The sequence below is a fragment of the Chinchilla lanigera genome, unplaced genomic scaffold, assembly GCF_000276665.1.
Source record: "Chinchilla lanigera isolate Chin_1 unplaced genomic scaffold, ChiLan1.0 scaffold00038, whole genome shotgun sequence".
Classification (NCBI taxonomy): Eukaryota; Metazoa; Chordata; class Mammalia; order Rodentia; family Chinchillidae; genus Chinchilla; species Chinchilla lanigera.
The window spans coordinates 13015319-13026627 of NW_004955439.1; positions in this window are offsets into that span (position 1 = coordinate 13015319).

An 11309-nucleotide genomic window follows, 5' to 3' on the forward strand; every position below is an offset into this window, starting at 1 on the left:
CTCTTACATTTTTAGGATGGATAAAGATAAATTGTTTGAATCGTTCTTTATTCCATCTAAAAATGTACCTATATCTTTAGCCCACATAGCTCCACTGCCTCTCATCTCATCCAAATGTGACTATTTCATCTGAGAGTGTGACTTTAACATCATAGAATCTTAGTTTCTTTAGACAAATGAAAGATAATACAAGTACCCCCTCAAAGAGTCATTCATTGGGGTTCAGTGAGGGAACACTGTTAAACACTGAGATTATTCCCTGGCACATAGCATTAAATAAATGCTAACAAGTAGTCTTAGAGTGTTCAGTTTCTCATAGTTTGGCTCTAAAGTGAACAGGTTCTGCTTAGGGATAAAGCAAAGACAGAAAATGACCAGTGACCAAGTAGATACAAATGCCTATGTTAGTTTCTGAAAAAACTCAAAAGGATTGCCTAGCACAAGTCAAGCCAAAATGAGAATGAGAGGAAGAGCTGAGACTTGAGTATAGGTAAAATTAATAAAAAGAACTAGAAAGCTGCTAGACAGGAAACTAAATTTTTTTCTCTGTAACCAAGGCAGGGCAGGTACTTTCTGCAGGTTATTAATCTCATCGTTGTTGTCCCTTTCTGCCTCCATATCTTTTTTTTTTTTTTGGTTTTTCTCTGGTACCAGAAACTGAACTCATGACCTTGCGCTTGCCAGGCAGGCGCTTTTGCCGCTGAGCTAAATCCCCAGCCCCTGCCTCCATATCTTAAAGCATAATAAAAATTGTACCTTGATTTTAAAAAGTGAACATTGTTGTTGATGAACTGAATATAACTCATTTTCAAATAAGAAAGAGATACAGAATTTAACTTAAAAAAAAGAATTTAATTTCAGTCACCTTTTAAGATGACATTTTTTTCTGTTTACATTCTCCATGAACAACAGGACTTGGGGTAGGCTCCTAAACATCTAGCACCTTTACTGTAGTATCCATTAGCCGATGGATGCTTAACACAGTTGATTAATCCTATAGCAAACCATCAAGCTTTCTGTCTTGAATGATTGCATATTACATAGCTTCCAAGGTATCAGCTTCAATTCTAAGGATATAACATAATCCAAAGGTGAGGTTCTGTTTTCTTCTAAAAAATGACAAACTTTATGCTAGAGTTGGATTTTTTGCCCTCTCAAAGGTTTGTGTGTTAAGGGTTTGGTCTGCAGTGGTGGTGGAAGATGGGAACCTTTTAAGAAGCATAGCCTAGCCAGAGGTCTTTAGGTCAAAGGGAACGTGTACTGGAAAGGGACCGTGGAACCCAGTCTCTCTCCAGTTTTCTGCTCTTTTACTCCTGTGTGCGCTCCCTCTTTGGGGTCTATGTTAGAGCTGACCTGTTGCTGGCTGGCACTATGCTCATGAACCTCTAAAACTATGAGCTAAATAAACCCCTTTAAAAAATAAAGCTAGCCCAACTTAGTTATTTCATTATAGTAACTGTTATGGTTTGTGTCTGAATTCCCTCTAAAGCCTCATGTGGTCTTGGGGTGGGCTTCTAGAGTTTATGATTGATCTATGGTCCAATGTTGGGATTATGGATGTGAATGCTACACCTGCCCAGGAGTGGGTAATTTGCATACAATATAAGGGAAGGAAAGAAGCTTGCTCTTTCTACCCGCTTCTTCCTTTTTGCTCTGGTTGCTTTTGCTGTTTTCTGCTGCCATGAACTGTTGCCCTCTGCCATGTGCCACTCTGCCTTGGAGCCAGCCAAGTATGGACTGAAACTGCCACAAACTATGAGCTAAATAAACATTTCTTTTTTTTTTTTTTTTTTGGTTTTTCTCCGGTACTGGTAATTGAACTCACTACCTTGCGCTTGCCAGGCCGGCCCTGTGCTGCTGAGCTAAATCACCAGCCCCAAAACCTTTCCTTCTTTAATTTTGGGCTTTAGGTATTTTGTCCCAGCAATGAGAGAAAAGTAACCAAGATAGTAACAAAAAATGGACAAATAAACTGTATAATTTAAAATCATTTTTGTCATTAATCAAATATTTTAATTTATTAGTCTTCCTGACTCATTGTTCCCATACTTATGAATTTGACTAATGTGGGTTTAAACCCTCTGTTGTTACTTATGAAAGTTATTTTAACTTACTGTATACTTGTTTACTTAATATATGATACCATTTAAGACAAAGCATTAAAGATTAAATGTGATATAGTTGAAAACAAGTAAATGGATACCTGGGATATTAGAGATGATTTAAGAAAGCTTAATTTTCAGCAAATTTCCCGAATTCCTCCTGATAACTATTTTTTTCTGTATGGCTGTTGGCTACCTAAAGGATTTTAGAGTGTTTATTATATGGGTAGTTTTTCTTTTTGGTCCTGGGTTTTAAAAAATTAAGAGGTAAAAAACCTGGATATTTCTTGAATTTCATTTAAGTTTCATATCAGTTTTATGTTTAATAATCTATAGCTGTGTGTAAATTTTGAAAATCGTTTTGGGGTAAGATCTTCCCTGCTATCCTCCATGAAACAGTATGCTTTATAATGATATTTTCCTGGAGATGGGCCAGAAACCATATAAATTAGATTGATAGTCCCTGAGATTACTATGAAGCACTGGCTAGATTTATACACTAAACTCCTGGTGTATTTAAGGTAGTGTTTATATCTATTTAATATATACGTTCTTATGGGATTTTGTGTGAAAAATCAGTACAATTATTAAGAAACACAATCCAGGGTTTCTACGATGACAGCGGAAAGAGTATAAGAACTAGGCTGGTTTAGAGCATGGTCTCAATTTTTACCTACAGAATTCACCAGTATCCTTGGCCATCTCTCTTAAACACACTTGCCATCTTTCTGCTCACTGCCTCAAACTAAGGGGCCTGCTAATATCACCGGGTGCTGAATTCTGTGAATCATCTGGGGCAATGTTCTTCTCAGAAAAGCAGTCCTGACTAGATTGCTGAATGATCTCTCTAATTCCAGCTTTGAGACCGGAGTCCACCATGAATCCTATTGCTACCTTTGTTTGTGGATGTTGCCCTGAAAATGAGCCAGTGTTTTCAGTTGCAGCGGAGGCAGTTAGTCGCATTGAGAATCCCAGGTCATTTGCTTAGCACATAGTTTAGTACCTAGAGGGGATCAGCATTTGCCTTAGTTTAAGGGATTTGTGCTCAGGTCAGTTGTAAAGGAAATGCTTTGAGGAGGAACTGGGAAGCGACCTGGACAAGAAGGAGCCAAGGAAAGAGCTCTGGAGTGTGTCTGAAAATCTGTCAAACTCCAGTAAGGAAGCTGAGTTTCATGCTCACCCACTGGCAGGGAGGTGGCTGAAGCCTGCCCTGGGGAGGATGAAAAGTCAAAGCATTTCAGAGCAAACGAGCAGGTCTCAGAGAAGCATCATGAGGACAGGCCATTGGCTGCAAAATGGGGATGAGAAATGAAGGACAAAAACATGCAGAAAGAGTCCGAGGATCTGGGCAGAGCACAGGTTGCCCACTGCAGGGCCTACGAGTTAGGGTGCTTTCAGTTATATGTGAGAAAACACCCAGTCGAAACTGACCTAATCAATAAGAGGAATTTACCAGCTCCATTCAAAGGTAAGATAGCTTTCAGATATGGTGTGCTCTGGCCTCTAGCATTCTCTTTTTTAATTCTCCATGGTCCGATCTCTTCTGGAAATTGGTTTTCTCCAGCAGCACATAGCATTGCATATACCTTGTTCATGTTTTTTCTTTCCCAGTAGTGAAACAAAATGCAGAGTTTTACTCTAACTGGAACATATTAGGTCAAGTGCCCTTTCCTGAGGCAAAATATGCATATCTCTATGGCTGACTAAGGCAAGGGTGAGGCCAATCAAAAACTGTTATCCAAAGGGGAGAAGCGATTTGAGGAACAAGTATAAAAGACCCACTGTAACCTTTTGCTAACCAATATCTATATATGCTTGTCCTTATATCAGATTTCTCAAATCTGAACCCCTGAAGGGAAGCAGTGGCTCTACACTGGCTGCATTATGAAATCACCTACTGCCTGACCACCCCTCGGGCCCTCACTTCCTGTCAGAGTGCAAATTAAGCCAAGGTGCAGGTAGGCATAGGAATTTCTAAAACTTCTCATACAGTTAAGCTGTTCACTAGAAGCTGAGAACTATTATCTTAAGAGAGACAATCAAATCTTTTCCAGTTACCAACAACCCCGCTGCAGGATTCTAGGTGAAGTTTTTTTTTTAAATCAAAGTCTAATGTAATTTATAATGTTTAGTACCCAGTAGATAACTGGTAAATGATCCATTACCTCTACTCCCCTACACAGTGGTGGAGGGATTGGGAAGCTGCAATACAAACTTCCATTTTTAATAAGAACGGAGACATGACATGGACTGGATTGAATGATCTCTACACTGTACAGTGAATGATATAGTTGATTGGTCTTTAGACTTCAGTCCTGTTGTTTGGAAGTCCCTTCCCTCTCCTTCTTTTTGTAGAGTTATAGCAAAAGATCCATTTGACAGAATTCTCTTTCTGGACTTGCATAACTGTGGTGGCCTATATTTGTGTAAGCTCTTAGAGATTGCATGAGGAATGAATAATAATATCAAGACTCTTGTTTTAAGGATTCTTTGAGAATTCTAATTATTGGGAGAAGACTACAGAGTGGGATTTTCCTAGGTACTAGGTTTATATACTGAGATAGCTTCTGCCCCTGCTTTTCCTCCAAGTGACCTTACCATGTGGGCATGGAATTTGATTTTTTTCAACCTCTTCATCTCTAGAAAGCCAGATTTAAAACCATTTAGGAAGGAAAGTCACTTATAGAAAGGGCTTCTCTTAGAAAAGTCAAATTGTCTTTCTTCTTTCTTTTCACGTTGGTTAATTTCAAGTCAAGCTTGTCTCCTTCTTGAAGGATTTTAGTGAAAAACTGCAATTTTTCCTCTGAAGCCACGAAATGCTACAATGTTGGTTGGCACTTGAATTCAACTGTAAGATTCAATAGCCAATCACTCAGCCAGTTATTTTTGTGATTGTATAATAAGGTTCATCAAACTCTCAACCATAGAAATGAGAGGATCTTCCTGCACTGCTCTGCCTACCTAGGTGCAATTTGTTGAATATTTAAGGACCTGTTACATGCAAAATACTACCATTTTTAGTACCAAATCCTGTATTTGGGAATGTGCCTTTGGTAACAAATAATAGAACATCACCTTAATTAGGTTCTCATCATGAAGAGAAATAACTGGCCCATGAAACAGAGTGAATAGCCAAGGAGGTAGGTGCAGTTCAGGCAGAAGACTCATTCTGTCCCTGCAGTCCTCCCTTCCCCTTCATCCTTTATGGGTTAGCTTTGTCCTCAGGGTGCCTTTCCTTGGGATCACTATGGCTGCAGCTGGAGCACAAGAAATGCACTTCCTCCTCCAGACCATGTGTGGTAGGATTACAACATAAATCTATAAATTCACTTACACTGAATAAAATTAGATCTCATCATTGCTCTGGGCAACAACCTCTGGAAAGAAGGCTGGGACTGCCTTACCGGACTGAGGCTAGTGGGTTAACTTGTAGCTGGACTAAGGTCAAGCCCAATGGACAATTGTCCATGCAAGGAGAGATAACCAGCAAGGACTATATTAAAGACAGAGAACAAAAAGTATTTTCTCACATTTTAGATTAAAAGATTAAAAGACAGAAAACATCAATAAAGAACTCCTCTATTTTCAAGTGAAAAGGTATGAAAACTACAAGATAACCATTTTGTGGTCTTACTAAGTTTGCTTGCTTTAAAGCAAGCTTTAGATATTAAAAATAGTGAAGTTTTTTTTAGTTCTTTGGATCCCCTGTAGGTGAACAATAACAACACAAAATTATACATGTTGCTATTTAATAGGTTTTATACATTTTATAGTCAAAAGCAATAAAGATACAAATGTGTTGAGCTACTAAGAGCTAAGATTTATGTTATTATTGTATTGTTAAATGCTATCATAATGGCATAAGTTTGTTATTATATTATTGTATTTATGTTAATGCTATAATAATAGCATATGTAAAAGTCTTAGAACCAAAAGGTTAAATCTGGGGAGCATGAATGTGTTGACAACCAGCAATCCCGCTTTATTATTTCCAACATTTTCTCTCTGTATGTTTCTTTTTATTCCTAAAGGATATAGCTTCAATATGATAATCTGCATAAAGCATCTCCATAATCATATTAGGATTAAGGAAAAAATGCATGAGACATTTTATTTATGCCTAGTGACAGTGAGCAGGGGGGGAAAATAGGCCAAAGAATTTTTGTGGCAATTTATATTCTAGCAAATAATCACATTTTGTCCTCTTAATAGGTTTATAGTATACACTCAAAACAGATTATACATTTTACACATTTAATTATAATCTTACTTTCTTCTTATCTGAGGTGAATATCTTCAATTTAAATATAAGTTTAATTGATGCCTATCACTTAATAATCATACTATAATCCAGACCAATTATAACAATTCTTCTTATAAAACCTCAGTTGTTAGAGGAATGTTGGGTAGGAAAATGTTTAAGTCCAGACATAAAAATGTCTGTGATAAAACCAGGAGCTTTGAATTTCATGGTCCTTTAATATTGCCTTTGAAGTAATGAAAAAGCCATTTTCCACCACTTGCTTCAAGGACTTCACTAATAACATCTTCCACAAAGGACCGATTTTTTAAAAGCAGGATATTGTGACATTATTCTAAAACATTTAAAATCATATAACAAACTTTTACTGGAATTCTTCAGTCTACCTTTTTTATTCTGCCTAATGAAATGCTTATTAAATAGGTTACTTCATCTTAACCTTACGGAAATGCCCATGACAGAGTAGCTGTTATTTAATTCAGTTCCAGAAATAAAGGATAATGAGTTGGGGGCAGCGGGGGGCGGGGAGGATGTCATAAATAATCAAACAAACTAGGAAAAAGCCTTTTCTTTGGTCTTACCTTCAGGTTCACCTTGGATTGTAGAAAAATAGTGATCTGATAGCCAGGTATTAGTCTCTGGTGGATACTTGCCCTTTACAAAAACCATCCCCTTTGTATGACTGCCTGTCCACTTAGAAGGGACCTGGGTGGCCAGGCGATCACTAGGTCTTCAACGGGTCAATGGGCTCAGCAGGAATCTTTGCAAAAGTTTGTGTGTTAAACTCTGCAGCCATCTCCTTGTGCCCTGAAAAAAGTCAAGTCCTCTAAGAAGTAGAATAAGGAAGGAGTTGTCTAATTAGAAAAAAATGGTTTAAAATGAAGTTCCCCAGGGTCACAGAAGTCTAAGGAGAAAATTAGTTTTCTACTTTCACTTCTTATATTCGTAGTCTTTGACAAGGAAACTGTCAAGAGTAATTATGCGAAATGCACGCGAGGATGACACAGACTGTGTGGACAAAGGTAAAGTTGACTTGAGGTAACAATCCTGAGCACTGGCTTTGTGCAGCTCATTTTTTTCTGGAAGGATCAAGTACTAGAATGGGGAATGAGCCTGGGAAATGACCAGTAGTGAATGCGAGGGCAGTTCTGCCAATTTGTGCTAAATATATATATATGCATGAATGAATGAACTCAGTGAAATCAGTCTGTAAAGAAATACCTTCCCATTATAATGGTCTAGAGTATAGCTGTTTTTCTTTTCCTTGCATTTCTCTACTTGTTTCTTTTTTTCCCATGGGAAATGCAATAGTGTCCTGCGCAGAACCATGATCAACATGTTAGTGCCCATCGCATTCCTAGGATAGCTATGCTCATCATAAGATTCTATATATTTAATACTAAGGGTGGTTGCCCAACTAGATCAGCATCATATTCATGTCAATAAAAGTGCTAAAGAACAGTTTATGTTTCTTAGATGTTTCATAACATTATTTCATTGAAATCATTATATCCCATGAGTTGGCCTGGGTCAGATCATGTGATATAATTAAATTAGGTCATTCTAGGAGAAAATCTCCATATAGAAGATGACATAAGCCTCTTCAAGTTAGGAGTATCTTTTAAATGTCAGTCTCTTCTACTAAAATTTGAGTTGATTTCTTCATGTCTTCATTTTACTAGATTAAAAATTTTCTACCTATAAAATATGTTTAATGCATTCTGTTGAGAAGAGGGAAAGGCTACATTTGAGTTTGCAGGTGGGATCATATAAAAGACAAGATGGCCAGTCTACCTTACTGAACACAAAATCTTAAGGTTTTAAGGTTAAGATGGTCCTCAGACAGCATCTAACCCAAATATTTTGTTTAAAAAGTATAAAAAAGAAGCCATGTAGGTCATATCCATAGTGAATAAGAAATGTGGTCATCTGTGTAGCACTACTATTGAAATGACGGGCCCTGTTTCAGTAACTATGGTGTATAAAAGGCACCGAATTGGTGCTCTCAGGTGACGATTTCTTGTGTAATTGCCAGAACTGGAACCATCAGATTTCTTATAAGTAATCGATTCACAAAAATATGGAAATAATTTTAGTAGCAATTACCATATTTAATTTTAAAAGGATAGATTTGTAAAATCATCTTTTTTAAAGTGAGAGAATTCATTTGAATTGTTATATTACAGATACAATTAAGAAGAAAGACTGTATACAGTCCTAAGCCTGATAATTGGTATCTCCAAACTTTTTCTACACTGGTACTCAGAAATATATGTAGCTGTTCTGCCTTAAGAACAAGGAGACTGACTGTAAATGGCAGAAGAAGCCTAGATATACCCCCGCAGTCTTTGAAGCTGTGTAAAAATGCTCTCTTTTTAATTGGCTAAATTGGTGGATGGGCAGATTATAGGGATGCCCTTATATATTTTAACCAAGAGACATGATGTATAGATGATAGTATCTTCAACACTCTGTAGGGAAAATATGAATGGATAGTCTGCCTTCTTTTAGAGTCATTTGGACACAGTTTTAGATGAAGATGAGAATGTAAAGGCAATTTGACAATAAACATAATCCAGGGCAATAAGAATATACAAGTGTATACCAAAAATTGCAAGGTATGTACAAAGCAATCATAGTTTCCCCTGGGGTTCTGCATGATCAGTATACTATTTTTCATTGTTTAGTCATGGCTTTTCCACCATGGTCAAGGGGAATTATCTGGCTAATACTTCAGAGGAAATAAGGGGAAATTTAGAGGTAATGCCCTGATGTGACATTCTGGGGTTGCTGGGTTTTTTTTGTTGTTGTTGTTTTGTTTTTGTTTTTTTTTTCTGGTACCGGGAATTGAACTCACGACCTCGTGTTTGCCAGGCAAGTGCTGTGCCACTGAGCTAAATCCCCAGCCCCTGATGTGACATTCTGAAAGCTGGCTTTATATTTGTAGGTAATTTATACCTCCTGCTTTTATAAATTTCCAGTTTTTTTCCTTAGCACATTCTGCAGAGACTATTCTAATGTATAGATTACCGGGGGAAAAGCCACACCTAGACTAAATAATAATAGTAAAAACCAATTAAGAGTCTATATACACTCTCAAGCCTAAAATTCACACTGCATAGTGCTTTCTGTAATAAGAAACTTGAGATAAGATCTTAAGATCCCGCTAGAATCTGGATTTGTTGGATTTCAGCAAAATAGGCAAGGTGACATTCAAATATTAAGCATGTGGACACACATTCAATCCATCAGATGCAAATCAAAACAGCATTAGATTTTTAGAAACCAAAGAAGAAAAATGCTAGTAAGAACAGAAAAGAAATACTTTTTAACCACCAGGAGCATATATTACCGAGAGGTTCTTTCTGGCATCTAATACGAGTTGCAGAAAGATGCTATGAGCCTACCTGAGCCTATGTGGAATCTACTGTATTTTCATTCATCTTTTACCTATCATGAGTCCTCAGGGATTTAGATCAAATAATCAGTGCTAAATTGTGCCTTAGAAGATGGTCAGGACAAGGCTCCAGTGATCCATTCATCCCATGGAGATCACATTCCTTAAAGAGAAGGAAGCTTCCTGCTGGTCCATCAACATTTTGACTTATGGACAATTTCTTGAGATCCACTGTCAAGAGGTCTCAGTAATCTAGGTCATCTGATGGCATGTGATAGGAACTGTCAGAAATTCCAGGAATTTCAAAAGAATTCCAGTTGATCTGATATTAAAGGGTGAACTTTCCCTCAGAATCAGTTTTCAGTATTTTGAAGTTAGAAAACAAAGCACTTCAGTGAACTCTATGACTTACACAGGGAAAGGGCTGTGCACACAATCTCCAGTTCTTTTGCCATTTCGCACGAGGGGATCAGCTGTCCCCTGCAGGACATGGATATTAGAAGCTACTGTTTTATATCTTGCAATGGGGAATGAGCAACTTGAATATCTTTTTCATTCCATAGGAACATCAAAGATGTGGAAGCCAAAGCTCATTCTGCAAAGGCTGCTCTGGGGACCAGCATGCAAGGTGATCTTTGTGGTGATTCAGGACAGCTTCCAGCAAAACCCTCAGGTTTCTCCACTGGGAAAATGGAACAATGATGAAGAGAACTCTCAGCAGTCTATTAATGCTATCTATAAAAATTAAAGTTATAAATAAAATGAATGCTATATAAAGGTGCAGTGAAAGACATACCATAAAATAGTGTCTCTTAGAAGAAACTAGGGCAGTGAGATAGGCCCCATAGCCATAAGCTTTGATTATATGCACTATGATTGATTAGACTCTCAGGCAAAGATGCTCAGGCACTACCGACAATTTAAGCAACATTTTTAACTGTGGACATGTGGCAAATAGTCCTCCTTTCACTCATTATTTCTGACTACTGCTTTTTCCATGTCTCCACTTTCTGTTTCTCCTTCTGTCCTTTCCTCTTTGATTCTCCCCACTCTCTTCTCCCTCTTTCTCTTTATTCCTCTCTCTTTCTTTTCTTCTACAAGAAATCAAGAGACTTTCCTCACGCGCCATTAGAAGGGGGATCCACATCAGAACCATGGTACGTTAGCCAAAAACATAAAGGGTGAGGTCCAATGACACTAAAAACAAAAGTCCTTTATTGGCACCAAATTACTCTGGGTTAACCTCATTCAATCTCTTTTAAAATTTTTTTTTATTTTAAAGAGAGTAGTACATGAGAAACAAACAAACCAAAAAAATAGAACAGTTGCAGCATACCAGTATCATGAACATAAACAAATCAAAGCAAGAACATTCAAAGTGATACAGGGTCTCAAGACAAATTAATACAAATCAACAGTGCTAGTTACACTTGTTACATAGCATATTGCTATCCTCAACTACATTGCTCAGATTATCACATGCAAGAATGAAAGACTGCTCAAACCATTAAAGAGAATAAGAAAATAATTCTTCAATAAAACAGATAAT